A 17,197-nucleotide genomic window follows, 5' to 3' on the forward strand; every position below is an offset into this window, starting at 1 on the left:
GTTAGGCTGGTTGGCTAACAAAGCAATGCCTGATCAGCGTGTAATTTATGTGAAAAAGATCTTACCGTGGGCCGGTTGGATCCCCAAAAGGATTTCCCAGTTATCGATCGCCATCTGGTAGATCGATATGTCCATTGGCTGGTGATATATTCCTTTACTGCATAGTGAATTCGGCGTCGCAAAAGGTATTCCAAGCTACAGGCTACATATACAGCTAACTGGAAACTCCATTGAAAGAAAAAAAAAATAAGGCACCTTTCTGCCACAGGGAACACTGCATTATCGAGACAGCGCCCCCAAGAGGATCTGGCCGGTAATGCACTTTTCAGAATTCGAAGACTGGGGTAAATCTGCAGTGCTGCTCGGTGACATTGAGTAGGTTATTAAAATGGAATAAAAGCCAAAACAACCTGTCCGTGGTTGGTCCTTTAAGCATGGCGCCGAAACACGGACATATCCGTGGTCGGGCTGGAATGTGTTAAAGGGTACAAATAAAACAATGCCTGCACCAGAATGCAGGAAATGAAGTCTTTGTAACACAAAATTTCCTGGTGGGACCCCCAGACCCCCCGCTTAAAAAGTGGCTTGACTGGGGCTATATTTCGCACTATATTTCCTGGCCTGAATGATTTCCCCAGTCCGGCCCTGGTTAAAAGCCTCCAATGCTTATTAGTGTGTGTGCGTTTGAACGTTTGCATGTTTCAACCATACATTTCCATTTATAATTATTTTTTTTAATAATAATTTTATTCTTTTTTTATACCTCATATAATAGTGGGGGTCGCGGCTCTCTGACACTGTTATTTCGGGGGGTCGCGGCCTGAAAACTTTGGGAACCCCTGATCTAGACCCCCCCCCTCCCTCATACAGAGTTAAGCCTCATTGCTATCACCACCGCCCAATGCTTTGAATCTCACAGAAACGTCATCCAGATAAACAGATCCTCTCCCATCAGGTTCTCAAATTATTATTTTGATTCTTGAAATATGGAGTTTGGAAAGTATAGGAAACATTTGAAAGAAATTTTTTCACAATTTCCAGGTAAAGAAATAACACAAAAACAGGGAAGTTCAGCGACAGGCTAGAAGCTCCCTCCACCTCAGATCAGAACCTCGACACCACCTCATCTAAACCCACGTGGAGAAGCTCCCTCCACCTCAGATCAGAACCTCGACACCACCTCATCCAAACCCACGTGGAGAAGCTCCCTCCACCTCAGATCAGAACCTCGACACCACCTCATCCAAACCCACGTGGAGAAGCTCCCTCCACCTCAGATCAGAACCTCGACACCACCTCATCCAAACCCACGTGGAGAAGCTCCCTCCACCTCAGATCAGAACCTCGACACCACCTCATCCAAACCCACGTGGAGAAGCTCCCTCCACCTCAGATCAGAACCTCGACACCACCTCATCTAAACCCACGTGGAGAAGCCCCCTCCACCTCAGATCAGAACCTCGACACCACCTCATCCAAACCCACGTGGAGAAGCTCCCTCCACCTCAGATCAGAACCTCGACACCACCTCATCCAAACCCACGTGGAGAAGCTCCCTCCACCTCAGATCAGAACCTCGACACCACCTCATCTAAACCCACGTGGAGAAGCTCCCTCCACCTCAGATCAGAACCTCGACACCACCTCATCTAAACCCACGTGGAGAAGCTCCCTCCACCTCAGATCAGAACCTCGACACCACCTCATCCAAACCCACGTGGAGAAGCTCCCTCCACCTCAGATCAGAACCTCGACACCACCTCATCTAAACCCACGTGGAGAAGCTCCCTCCACCTCAGATCAGAACCTCGACACCACCTCATCTAAACCCACGTGGAGAAGCTCCCTCCACCTCAGATCAGAACCTCGACACCACCTCATCCAAACCCACGTGGAGAAGCTCCCTCCACCTCAGATCAGAACCTCGACACAACCTCATCTAAACCCACGTGGAGAAGCTCCCTCCACCTCAGATCAGAACCTCGACACCACCTCATCTAAACCCACGTGGAGAAGCTCCCTCCACCTCAGATCAGAACCTCGACACCACCTCATCCAAACCCACGTGGAGAAGCTCCCTCCACCTCAGATCAGAACCTCGACACCACCTCATCCAAACCCACGTGGAGAAGCTCCCTCCACCTCAGATCAGAACCTCGACACCACCTCATCCAAACCCACGTGGAGAAGCAGTGGATGAGACACAGCTGAGCTGAGGCCACGGTCTGAACGTAATCAAAACATGTGAAAGATAGCTGCACACTCCAAACTCTGATACGAGAATTAATTTATTAGACTACATTACGGCTGACCCCTATTAGTCAAATAGTCGACTAATCGATCTAACGGAGCCGTAGTCGACTGCCAACCTCTTAGTCGAATGCAAAATATTTATTTAATTTTTTTTTACAATTTTTTTCTATCATTCTTTCCAAAAGAAAAGAGGCCTAGAAGCGTGGCTAACGCTAATGGCACGCATACCAGAGGCTAACTGCCTAAGAAAACAGGCACAGAGGCACTGAGAGAGGATTTCACCATCTAATGAACACACTAGACTAGACAAATATCAAGATGTATCCATCAGTGGACCAATTGCATGCTTTCGCAGAGGACAAGAAGCCTTCAGTCGACTCCTTCAGACATTAAGCACCCCCACAGAGGACAAGAAGCCTTCAGTCGACTCCTTCAGACATTAAGCACCCCCACAGAGGACAAGAAGCCTTCAGTCGACTCCTTCAGACATTAAGCACCCCCACAGAGGACAAGAAGCCTTCAGTCGACTCCTTCAGACATTAAGCACCCCCACAGAGGACAAGAAGCCTTCAGTCGACTCCTTCAGACATTAAGCACCCCCCCCCCCCCCCCACAGAGAACAAGAAGCCTTCAGTCGACTCCTTCAGACATTAAGCACCCCCCACAGAGGACAAGAAGCCTTCAGTCGACTCCTTCAGACATTAAGCACCCCCCACAGAGGACAAGAAGCCTTCAGTCGACTCCTTCAGACATTAAGCACCCCCCACAGCCCAAATGGAATGATAAAAAAATTAAATAAATAAAAATTATTATACTTAGCAAGAAAAAATAATGAAAAAGCTAAATGTGTTACTGGAACATGTTCGTCATGTCATTTCAGAGTAGCCCAACGGGTGTTTCTGATTGTGTTGGATTTTTTAATAGTATCATATTAATTTGTAGTGGTTGTTGTTTATAATATATATATATACTTTGCCTGAAAGAATCGTGGATGGTAGATACCGACACTAACCATAACATTAACCCTAAACCTACCCTACCGTAACCCTTAACCCTAAACCGTAACCCTTAACTCCCTGTGGACCAGTGGTTGGGGGCCCTGTGGACCAGTGGCTGGGGGCCCTGTGGACCAGTGGCTGGGGGCCAGCCTCTCCCTGTGGACCAGTGGCTGGGGGCCAGCCTCTCCCTGTGGACCAGTGGCTGGGGGCCAGCCTCTCCCTGTGGACCAGTGGTTGGGGGCCAGCCTCCCTGTGGACCAGTGGTTGGGGGCCAGCCTCTCCCTGTGGACCAGTGGTTGGGGGCCAGCCTCTCCCTGTGGACCAGTGGCTGGGGGCCAGCCTCTCCCTGTGGACCAGTGGCTGGGGGCCAGCCTCTCCCTGTGGACCAGTGGCTGGGGGCCAGCCTCTCCCTGTGGACCAGTGGTTGGGGGTTAGGGTTAGGTAGCTTCTGCTGAGGCTACTTTGAAATCACTTGCAAAATCAAATAAATTCTGAATGTTGTCAAAAATTCAAATATTCAAACACTGTCATATTCAAGCTATTATGGCATAACTGAATTAATGAATTCTTTGACATCTTGCCCAGGGCTCGGAGGTACACTGAATGTAAAGGGATATATATATATATATATATATATATATATATATATATATATATATATATATATATATATATATATATATATATATATATATATATATATATCGTCATGGATCCATGCAAAGGTATGGATTTAATTTTCTATACCGACATCCATGACATATATACATGTATAATGTATATTTTTAAGTGCATCAAAATACATTGACGAATTGAGAAGAAGAAAAAAGAAACAAATTGAGCATTTTGAAGGAAGCGGCACCGCATCTACCGCTTGGCACTCGTTCTGACTCGTTCTGACTCGTTCTGACTCGTTCTGACTCGTTCTGACTCGACGGGGGGTTGAAAGTAAACAGAGCCCAGACCAGTTTGTCTGTCCGTCTGCATGTGTGAGTTATTGATTTGACAGCCGTCTCACGTACAGTAGCTGATCCTCGTCACGCCGAGAGGGTTTCACTGAGAGTCGAGACGTTAAAAACACAGCAACATTTATGGGGAAATGTGCTCGCCGTCTTCCCAAGAGTCGGACAGGAAAGACGGATACCGATGTTCTCTCTCTGTGCGTAGGAAGGTATACGGCAGCACGCTACAGCCTAGCTCAGCACCAACAGCTAGGCTAGCCGGTCCGTATCCTCTTCCATTAGTTTGTGCTGAGCTAGGCTACACAGAACCTACCCTCTGCCTTCATGAGTCCAGTTTAGGAAGGAGAAGGAGCCCAGAGAGAAATCAAGCCAGCGTAGTAGCATGTTGTGCACAGAGCAGAACGGAGGAAGGATTGTTTATCTTTTCCTTTTTTTATTCGCTTTATAGTTGCTTTGTGACCTTTTTTTTTCTTCTATCAGAAATAAATATTACTCTGATATTTACTTTGGATACTGCAGTTACACACAGCAGCATACTGTATTATATTGTTTGTTGTTTTGGTTGTTTATACATTCCCCGTCACCTGTATTGACCCATATATATATTTATATATAAATATAAATCACATCAATTTACTTTCAATTCACTCATTTCACAAAGGGTGTTTTCTTTTAAATTAAAATATTTGAAAAAAAGAAATTGGCAGAACTTTGTCGCATAAAGACCTATAAAGAAAAGTAACTCACGATCGACGACGGACCTGTTGTTCCGTAAAGGTCATTTTCAACATTGAATTGACTGAATTGAAAGCGAACTGGTACAGGAATCCCATTGAAGACGTTATTAATCTGAAGCATGTGACACTTCCGATGTTCCTTCACTCAGCCTTCAGGTGCTGCTAGATGTCGTCGGTGAGGTCATAAAGTTGCGTGAGGTCATAAAGTTGCGTGAGGTCATAAAGTTGCGTGAGGTCATAAAAACCTACCGGCTTGTTTTTGCTACAAAGAAACTAAATCCTAAGATGCTGAAGCCACGGTGGCTGTCTGACCAAATTGTTAAAGTCCCCATGAAATGGCTCGCAGAATGCTATTTGACATACATTATTATGCATTTCCTGTAAAAAAAATTTAAAAGTATTGATTGAAATTGATTGGTGTTTACAGTAGCCAATATCACTGAAGGTGCATTATTGTCGACCCATTAGCTAGCAAGCTAATGTTAGCAACGTACTGTTAGCAATGTTAACATTGAACATTTGTTCAGTTTAGTTAAAGAGGCTGAGTGCTAGCTTAGTTACAATGTGCTGTAATTCTAGAAAGCATTTCATTGGACGCAAAATTAGTATATGCCCCTGTGTGCCGGATGACTCGTCAGCATTTTTTGTCGTTTTCCAGGAAATTACAAACACTAAATGGCGTATAACTGACAATCAGTGCAAGACATAAGTGATAAACGAATGTTAACATCTATCTGGATTTCATGGCGCCTTCAAATTTTGTGGCTCTTTGCAATCACAGCGATCAATCACAGCGATCAATCGTGCAAATGATGATTATGTAGGAATCAAAAGCAGCGTGCAGTGGATCATTAAAACGCTAAAAGCAGCTGGATGATAGAAAACAAGCAGAACTTCTACGTATCAAGAAGTAGGCAAGGATCTGTCTGCACTCCCAACCACAGAGCTGTCATTCACTCTCATTCCTGTTTGTGTATCTGAATGTTTAACATGTTTGCCTTGTTCCCCCTTCTCTCTTGTGTATCTCGTGTGTAAATACTGTAAATTAAGTTATTTCTCTTATTGTATATAATAGGATACTTGTAAGCATGGAGAGGATATGGTCATTACAGTACGGCACACTGACTGTTCCAAAGACCTGTCATTTATTAGACTGTTTTAAGGCATTTGAATGCTCTCTATCATAAGGAATACACACTATTCCAATGTCTGTGTGATGTAGCCTTTTCTTGTTTTGAGAGTTGCAACATGAATAAAATCTGAAAACATAAAGGTGATTTGTCTTGTTTGTTTATTTGCTGATGTTGGCAGGTGACAGGTAGGTGCCGTTTACTAGTTACAGTCTACTGTTGGAACCCACAGGTCCTGGCAGGTGACAGCTAGGTGCCGTTTACTAGTTACAGTCTACTGTTGGAACCCACAGGTCCTGGCAGGTGACAGCTAGGTGCCGTTTACTAGTTACAGCTTACTGTTGGAACCCACAGGTCCTGGCAGGTGACAGCTAGGTGCCGTTTACTAATTACAGCTTACTGTTGGAACCCACAGGTCCTGGCAGGTGACAGGTGCCGTTTACTAGTTACAGTCTACTGTTAGAACCCACAGGTCCTGGCAGGTGACAGGTGCCGTTTACTAGTTACAGCTTACTGTTGGAACCCACAGGTCCTGGCAGGTGACAGGTGCCGTTTACTAGTTACAGCTTACTGTTGGAACTCACAGGTCCTGGCAGGTGACAGGTGCCGTTTACTAGTTCCAGCTTACTGTTGGAACCCACAGGTCCTGGCAGGTGACAGGTTACTAGTTACAGTATAAGATAAGATATTCCTTTATTGATCCCCTTGGGGAAATGCAGGCATCATAGCAGGAGGGGGGAGGTACAGGTAGTAAAAAAGCAGTGTAAACAATATAACAAATCAATATAATTAACCCTGGACATGTGCATATGGGCAACAAGGTGCGAGATGAGGGTATGTATACCCTCTGTTATATTTGCCCTACAATATATAATCTAAATCTAATCTAATATATAATCTGAAAAAATAACAATGCTAAATATATGCAATATATAATCTAAAATGCTAAGGTGCGGTATGCATAAGGTAGTATATTGTCCTTTTAGGTTCCTATGAGTTCTAGTTGGATGTCTGGCAGCAGTCCCTGCCCACTGTTGTCGAGCCTGATGGCCGCTGGTATGAAGGACTGTCCGAGGCGGTTAGTTGAGTGTCGGGGGGTATGAGTCTGTGACTTTATATATTTTATATATTTACATGCCGAGTATGTGTGTGTTTTGAATTCTGAGGCCACGTTTAAGTAGTGTGGGGTATACAGTGGACGTCGTTTCAATATATTGTGGCGGAAGAGAGTATTTTAGTGTCATATTTAGCACATTGTCATGGAATACACCGCTTATAAACAACAGGCTGGCTAGGCTAATTAGCTTGCACAGCGTTGTTTTATATATTTACGTGCCGAGTATGTGTGTGTTTTGAATTCTGAGGCCACGTTTAAGTAGTGTGGGGTATTCAGTGGACGTCGTTTCAATATATTGTGGCGGAAGAGAGTTTTAGTGTCATATTTATTGTCATGAGATACTCCGCTTGTCGGCTACTGCTAACGTGCGCGGACTGATGACGACATCAACTCGACTCGAGACATTCGCAGCAGCATAAGAAGTTAATTAAACTTGACAGACGATAATTATCGATATCGAATTATATGAAAATAATTTTATAATTTTATCGCAATAACGTTTTTGGTCATATCGCCCAGCCTTGCCTGGGACACTAAAGGAAGTGCAGCATGAATGTTGTTCTTCAGTGATATGGCTAGCAATGGAAATACATTCAAGATGGTAGTTAAATACACCTGGCAGGTGGGGCGGCTACGTGGCGTAGTGGGCAAGGCGCTCGCCACAAATGACGGAGACGCTGGGCTTGCCTGTTCGAGCCCAGCGCTCCACATTGCTTTCAGTTTAGCTGGCCGTCCGTACTAATACACATTGGCCGTATTAGGGGGTGGGAAACTGATGGGTGGGGATCGGGTGTTGTGGACAGCGACTCCTACAGGTCGGTTGGTGCGCCTGCACAGTAGAATCAGGAAGTGTTGGGGGCAGCGTGAGCCTCCCACGCGTTACTCCTCGCCACTGAGAGATCGAGCTGCGCAGGTGAAAAGATGCGACTGCTGTTACCTCAAGTACCGGAGGGGACTTGTGCTATGTATGACTTAGTCCACATTGCAGCCGGCTTGTGGGAGGCAAGAAACAGCGTTCGTGACAGGGGAGGGTTGAATTGGATGATACGAAATTGGGATGGGAGAAAATATAGAAAATGGGAGAAAAAGTGGATAAAAAAAAAAAAAAATACACCTGGCAGGTAATTACATGACATGACACGGCAGGAAATTACATCACAACGCAGGTGTGCCGGTGCAATGTGACCAAAGGAATGACCTATCAAAGTAGAGTCCAATCATAAATCCATAAATTATACATATATATAGATATATCTATATCTAACACCAATCTATATTATAAACAATACAAAACAAAACAATATTACCAGAAACTTGATATTATTATAACATAACATGCCCATTAATTTCTAGGGCTAATTGAGCCCCTTTACATATTTAATTAAATAGTTTCAAATTATACATTGGGCATCCTTGAGAAACATACCTCTTGTTTAGCAACAAACAACAACTTTAATAAAACCAGAAATAACACTGTATGTGTAAGGAGGTTAGAGGAAACAGGTTAAAACGTTCTCTTCATTCATTCCTCTAGGTTCGATGCAATTGAACAGGTGGATATAATAACATTCACGTTGCAACAGCAACTTGTGTCTGTCTCCACCTCGTGCGGGCCTGAGTACTAACTCTAGTCCCATATATTTGAGATCGTTGGCGGTATGTTTACACTTGGAGAAATGTCGAGCTACCGACGACTTGACATCTGAATTTCTCACAGCACATTTGTGTTCACTGATTCTTGATTTAAAGGCTCTAGTTGTTTTGCCCACATAAGAAAAATTACAAGGACATTTTAGCAAATACACCAGATTAGACGAATTACACGTAATCCGTCCTTTGACTGGTAGGTTTTTCCCCGTTTTAGGATGTGAGAAAAATTTACCTTTAATCATGCCTTGGCACTGTACACAGGATTTGCAGGGAAAATTCCCATCTGCGATATTGGACATAAAATGAGAAGGTTTCTTTAAGGGCAAATCAGTTTTGACTAGGAGATTAGATAGATTCGCTTGTCTCTTATAAAAATAGTTAGGCGAATGCTGAAACGCTGCCCCTATAAGAGGGTCGGACTGCAGAATATGCCAATGTTTATTGACAATACTCCGTGTGTCTCTCGTGATAGGGCTGTAAGTAGACACAAAAGATACTTTGTCTGTTTTGTCTTCTTTCTTTCTGGGGGTGAACAACGTGGCCCTATCGATATGTTTGGTTTTGTTCAGGGCTTTGAGTGTCAAATCAGCACTGTAGCCTCTTTCGTGGAAACTGCCACGGAGGACCTCTGCTTGTGCAATAAATCTATCGTCAGTATCACATATTCTCTTATAACGAAGTATTTGGCTATAAGGTAGACTATTCTTCAAGGCTGGGGTGTGATAACTGGAATAATGCAAGAACGAGTTACGGTCTGTCTCCTTTTTAAAAACCTCTGTGTGTAATGAGATGCCATTAGGGGCTTTCTTGATCAGAACATCGAGGAAAGGTAAATTATGCATATCAAACTTCAATGTAAACTTTATCGTTTCTCTACAGGTGTTCAGGTACTCAAGGAAGGCAAAAAGATCAGATGATGAACCAGACCAAATAAAAAACAGATCGTCAATATAGCGCATATAAGATTTGACACATTTCTCAAACAGGTTATTATTAAAGATATGATCTACTTCATATTTGGACATATAAAGATTGGCTAGGTTCACAGCGGCTGGAGAGCCCATGCTGAGACCTCTGTTTTGCAAGTAGTATTTATCTTGGAATCTAAAATAATTTCTAGTTAGAACTAGGTCGGTTAAACTAACTAGCGCTTCTGTTGGGGGGAGTAATACTTCCCTCGAGTTTAAATAAAAACTCAGAGTGTCAAGCGCGTCAGCATGTGGAATGCTGGGGTAAAGACTGACTACATCTATGGTAACTAGTAAGTCTGTAGGACTAATGTTGCCGTGTCATGTCATGTAATTACCTGCCAGGTGTATTTAACTACCATCTTGAATGTATTTCCATTGCTAGCCATATCACTGAAGAAGGACATTGTCCGAAACATGTCTGCTATCTATTCAGGCTGCCATTAAAAACATTGAACCTGTGAGTGCTGGTCCGGCTACCCTGCTTTTTGATATACTGAACTTTATGGGATTACAGCACCCAGTGTGAGAACTTGTGAGCGCGGTCTAACTTGACTATATTCTCTATTTGAACGACCACATCAAACAAGAGGTGGATGCGGGCAAATACTGCGGCGTGGTCATGCTGGACCTACAAAAGGCCTTCGACACTGTCAATCACTCCATTCTGATTGACAAGCTAAAAGCAATTGGTTTTGATAGTTTATCAGTGAGCTGGATGCAATCCTACCTGGAGGGGAGAGAACAGATGGTGGAGGTAAACGGTACCCTATCCCCCCCCCCCTCCCAGTGAGGAAGCATACTAGGACCGTTACTGTTCCTAATTTATGCAAATTACATAATAATAATAATAAATAAAAAAAAAAAAAAAATAATAATAATAATAATAATAAAAAAAATAATAATAATAATAATAATAATAATAATAATAATAATAATAATAATAAATAATAATAATAAAAAAAAAAAAAAAATAATAATAATAATAATAATAATAATAATAATAATAATAATAATAATAATAATAATAATAATAATAATAATAATAATAATAATAATAATAATAATAATAATAATAATAATAATAATAATAGATCAAATTTATATAGCGCCTTTCATAGAACCCAAGGTCGCTTCACAATCAGGACAAAAAATAGGGCTAGGGAAATAGGGGGAAAAAAGGGGATGAGGGAAGGTAAGGGATAATGGATAATGGACCTAATCTAATCTAAACTAATTGATGGGGAAAAGCCTTGGTGAAGAGGTGTGTTTTTAGAGCAGTTTTGGGAGTTGCAGATTTTGGGGGTGAGAGAGTTCCAGAGGGTAGGGGACGCCACGCTGAAGGCTCTGTCCCCGAAAGTCCGTAACCTGGTGCGAGGGATGGAGAGGAGACCTAGATCAGAGGATCGTAGGTTCCGGGATGGAGTGTGCTGGTGGAGGAGATCAGACAGGTATCAGGGCTTGTGACTGCAACTTGTTCCTGTTCGCGGACGACTCAGCCCTGCTGGTCTCTGACAAGAACAAGTTACAGGTTGAAAAAACCCTCAGCTAAGAACTCGGCAGAATCTGCACCTGGCTCGCTGATAACAAACTATCATTACACCTGGGTAAAACAGAGTCCATTCTCTTCGGATCAAATAACAAACTCAGCAAGACCGATGGCTTCTCAGTTACAGTAGGTGACAATATTGTCACAAGGAAAGATGAAATTACATACCTAGGTTCCATCCTAGAGGCAAATCTTTCCTGTGACAAAATGGCATCCAAGGTAATAAAAAAAGTCAACCAACGAACTAGATTCTTGTACCGGATCTCCTCTCTGGTGAACAAGAATACCCTGAAGACTCTGGCAGGAGCACTCATTCAAGGGTACTACGACTATGCTTGCACCTCATGGTACCAAAGCACCTCAAAGGCGCTAAAATAAGATTACAAACATCACAAAACAAACTGGTCAGACTTCTACTTGACCTTACCCCTAGAACCCACCTCACCCCTGCCCACTTTGACAACCTAGGATGGCTTAGAGTAGACGACAGAGTACATTAACTTGCAATGGGCCTGGTCTACAAGATACACTATACGACTAAGGTACCCATGTACATGTCAAAATACTTCCCAAAGGTCAGTGAATACCACGACCACAACACCAGAGGAAGCTCAACAAATCATGTTAAACCCAGATTCGGCTCAAATAAGGGACTAAACACGTTTAGCAATTATTCCACATCAATGTGGAACGCCCTACACAAAGCTGTAAAGGAATGTGAATCCCAACCCACGTTCAAAATCGCTCTTAAAGAGCACCTACGGGAGGCTGCAATTCTAAACTGGCCACCGTAAATGTCCAAACCCCCCACCCCCTCCTAATAGACAGTCTCCTCCCCACCGCATGTATATATTCTCTCCCCACTGTATGTATATTTCTCTCCCACCCACCCACCCCCTCCTAATGTACAGTCTCCTCCCCACCGTATGTATATATTCTCTCCCCACCATATGTATATTTCTCTCCCACCCACCCACCCCCTCCTAATGTACAGTACCCTCCCCATATACTCTGTCAGGATCTATGGGTAACAGTACTGTATATTTGCATATCGTATATGTCACAAATGTAACAATACTAAATACCTGTATGTCATGTATGTCCCTATGCCATAAATGTCATGTATGTTGTGTATGTCATAAATGTCACTATGAATTGAAAATGGGGGACCCTGATGTAAACAACTAACAAGACACAAGTCTTTCTCTGGTCTGCATCCCCTTAACAATTGTGTGTATTGAGCCGTACTGTATTGTACCCATTCTGCAATCTGTTAAATAAAGTTTTCATTCATTCATCATTCATTCAGAAGATGTACTTGGAGGTTGGAAGATTTCCATTGCCTCTCTGTTTTGCGACACAGATGTCGTAATTCAACCAAAGGGAGCGGTTTACGGGGCGAACGGAGCGAGTGACGTCATCTAAGATGGCCGCGCGTCGCTGTTAAAACCATAGATATATAGAACAGTGTTCTATATATATCTATGGTTAAAACTAGCAGCTAACGTTTCTACAGCCAGACTGTTTACATTGAGGAGCTTTTAACTCGCTTCTCTGCTACAAACCCGTTATCAAAGGACCAGTTAAACACAGCACATGTGTTATCGGTCACCGTCAACTCCTCCGTGCAAACATTACTGACTTTGAACCCGATTGTGAAGCAGATCAAGTGTGTTGCCTTTGTTGTGAGTCGGACCAGAGACATCCACGTTGGAGACAATGAAACGATTCTCTCGCTAACGTCTCTGTGGAGAACAGAACTGTACTGGATCAACACGTAAGTACAGTTATATTTACATTGTGTTCCTCTTATCGCTCCTTCCTAGCAGCAGCAGCAGAAAGGAACCTTTGACACAGGACAACATAGTTATCTAGGATGGCTGATAGTAGACGACAGAGTACAGCAACGTGCAGCGGGCCTGGTCTACAAGATCCACTACAGCACACAGGTGTCGTGTTGCTTCACACTGTAACTAATACCTGAGTCCTCTGCTGTGGTTGTGAGGATCTTTATTAGCTTCTCCGTAGCTCCATGACACACACTGTGTTCTTCTTGCCTCTCTCTCTCGTACACTACTCTGTACACTGTGTGCTATATAATGCACACACGTTAACATAACACCACATCTCCCTTTCTACAAGCAATGGGTAGACTGCCATTGATTCCCCAGACCTTAGAGGATTATTCTGACTCTATATCTAAAAGGTCTGTTCCTATCTGAACTGATCTAAACACGTTCTTTATGCCATACATAAACCATATAGGCTATATTAAACATTGATTGATTGATTGAACATTTTATTAACAGATTGCAGAATGGGTACAATACAGTACAGCTCAATACACACAATTGTTAAGGGGATGCAGACCAGAGAAAGACTTTCGTCTTGTTTACATCAGGGTCCCCCATTTTCAATTCATCATAACATATATGACATACAGGTAGACAGTACTGTTACATTTAGACATTTATCACATACCAGATCTACAAATATACAGTACAAAAATAGTCTAAAAAGAGAGTATATACATTTGAGGAGGAAGAAACTGTACATTCAGGCAAGCGATACCGGAGTCTTATGGCGAGCACAGAAAGACTCAGAAGGAGCTTCTATCCCCAGGCCATCAGGCTGCTAAACGAACAATAATCGCTAAACGAACAATAATCACTATGCAACAACCATCAAATGCACACAGCACACACACCCACACGCACACACTCACTCAAACAAACAACACACTGCAGCACCCACTCTCCACACTTTAGATCACACAAACACACTTACACTTTATATTTATTGATAAAGGATTTGCACTACAACTCGTACACCTACTGTGAATTGTACCTAAACTGCACCTCGTCCATTTATGCCTTGCACTATATAGTATTGTATATTAGTACACTGCACAGTATTGTATATTGTATGGTAACTACGTCTACGAACATTGTACATATGTCTAAACTGAACACTGTGACCTCTTTTTTTACTTCTAATTTTTACTATTTTTACTATGTTTTTATTTCATACTTATCTTGTCATGCACAGTCTCTGGAGCGCAACAGTAAGAAGCATTTTGTACAAAAGTATTCTGTACTTCTGTATGACAACTATTAAAGAAACTTGAAACATTGGAGGAGGTGGGGGGGCGGGGGGTTGGGGAGGCGGGGAACTGTACATTGGAGGGCGTTGGGTTTGGACATTTACAGGGGCCAGTTTCTAATTGCAGTCTCCCATAGGTGCTCTTTTGAAAGTGGGTAGTGATTCACACTTTACAGCTGTGGGTAGGGCGTTCCACATTGATGTGGCATAATTGCGAAATGTGTTTAGTCCCTTGTTTGAGCCGAATCTGGGTTTGACATGATTTGTGGAGCTCCCTCTGGTGTTGTGGTTGTGGTATTCACTGACCTTTGGGAAGTATTTTGACATGTACATGGGTACCTTAGTGGTGTAGTGTATCTTGTAGACCAGGCCCATTGCAAGTTGCTGTACTCTGTCGCAGGGAACAAAATTAACTTTTTGACTTACCAGCCATTTGGCTGGTAGATTTTAAAAACGACCTGCCAGGCAGATTTTTTACCAGCCAAAAATGATAAATAGCTTTTTAGTATATCGCCATGTGTTATTATTACTATATAATACTCTCATATGCTATTTTCAATTAATATCATAAACAACATAAGGAATATTAGCATAATTTTGAGTGGACTGAAGGAATGAGTCAGCGTTAATAGTTTTAAATGCAAATAATTTATTGAAACATAGAAGTGGGGTCGGACACACACACACACACACTGTTTCAACTCACCACCCCCGCATCATATTGTAGTCTGTCTTCAAACTTCCACTCCTCTCGAAACTTTCTTTTTTGTCTGAGAAAGGCGCGTGGGTTTTCTTTTTAGCGGCAGGCTTACTCCTTCCATATGTTTCCACTTCCACATATTTGTAATTGTAACCCATTTAATAATAATAATATTTACATTCATATATTTAATTACAGCATATATATATATAGGGCAACCAACCTTTTTACACTGCCATACACTGAGGCATCAGGGCATGTATACTTGCCCAGATGCTTGATCTACTTGCTGTACGTTAACTTTTTTTGCACATAGCACTGGTGCTACAGAGGTTGATAGTTTTGTAGCACAGGCCAAAATCTTGTAGCACAAGTATAAAACGTGTTATATTTGTAACAGTCACAAATGTGCCTATTGTATTTGGGCAATTCCAGCGTTATGGATGTTACATTCAGAGAGAACATTGGAAACTTAACTTAACATTGACAAGGCATCGATTTGAATTGGAAGTATAATTTACACATTTTAGTTACACTTATTGAGATAAAGATGAGCCTGCAGTAAGAAATGTTTTGACCTTTTGGATTTTGAGATGGGTGACAAAATACACAGCGTTATGGATGTTACGGAAATTGACAAGCTTTTCGGACTCACTGAACACATGATGAAAACTTTGTGAATATCTATTTCAAAGAATAACATGTTTACTATCACTTTGTAGGGAAGGGTTTGAGGTACCCAAAAAGCACATTCAGGAAAACCTGGCATTTCCTCTCAAGGAATGAATCCCAAAAAAGTGCCGTTATGGATGTTACATTTTTGCGTTATGGATGTTGCACGTCTGAAATAGACAAAAAACACTATAAAAAATAGGGCTTTACCCACATATGTTTGACTTCGTGGACCATTTTGACGGTCAAACCAGTCTGGATTCATGTTGTAGTCTGAAAAAATTCCAGGAAATGCTTCTTCTTCTTCTTATTTGAATTTCCGGCAGAGTAGACGCATCGAGGCGTATTACTGCCCTCCGCAATTCTTTTTATGGGCTCTTCTTCTTCTCCTTCTTCTCCTTCTTCACCTTCTTTTTCTTCTTCTACTGGACCCCGTCATCAACTACATTGTCCATTGGAGTGCAGCTACTGCTGCTACTTCCTGCCTGAGCCCCCCTCCGCGGGACCCTCCTTGCCCCCTGCTATCTTATCCTGGGCCGCTTTGTCCCTCGCAGCCCTGTCCCTCGCAGCCCCCTCAGCCAACTCTTCACACACCTCCCTCCAGTCCAGACCTTCCAATCCCAGATGTTGAACCGCTATCCTAACAATCATCTTCACCATCTCTGTTCTACCCGTAACCTCTGCCATACCAGTAACTACCCCTGCCACGAAGGCCACAATACCTAATTTCTCCTCCCTTCCCCTGTCTCTTTCCACCTGCTCTACCCTCACTGCCAAATGCCCTCCTTCAACCCCCTGCACCCTTTCTTGGCTCCCCTGTCCTGCCCTGCTAACCGCCCCAGCATACGTCAACTTACCCTCCCTTCTCTCTCTCCGATCCGCGACCTCCTTCATCATCACCTCGCACCCCCGAAACGCTACACTGTGCTCCCCACCACAACTACAGCACCTCGGCTTCACTCCCTCTCCACATTTCCCATATTCATGTTCCCCGCCACACCTAGCGCACCTCATCCCCTTCATACACGTGGTAGCTATATGGCCAAACCCCTGGCACCTATAGCACCTAAGAGGATTATGAACAAATTCCCTAACCCTATACATCCTACGCCCTACTAATACCTCGCTAGGAACAACCCCACCCTCAAACGTAATCACTACCGTCCCCGTCACTGCCCTCTCCGCTCCCCTCTTCATCCTTGCTGCACTCTTAACTATGCCATTACGCCTGTCCTCCTTTAGCTCTTTCACCAGCTGCTCTACTGTAACCTCGACCGGTACCCCAACTATCACCCCCTTACATCCCCCCCCCCTCTTCTCCCCTACTCTCGCCACCTTACTTATACCCACCCCCCCAAT

This window comes from Notolepis coatsorum (assembly GCF_963971535.1).
Source record: "Notolepis coatsorum genome assembly, chromosome: 8".
NCBI lineage: Eukaryota > Metazoa > Chordata > Actinopteri > Aulopiformes > Paralepididae > Notolepis > Notolepis coatsorum.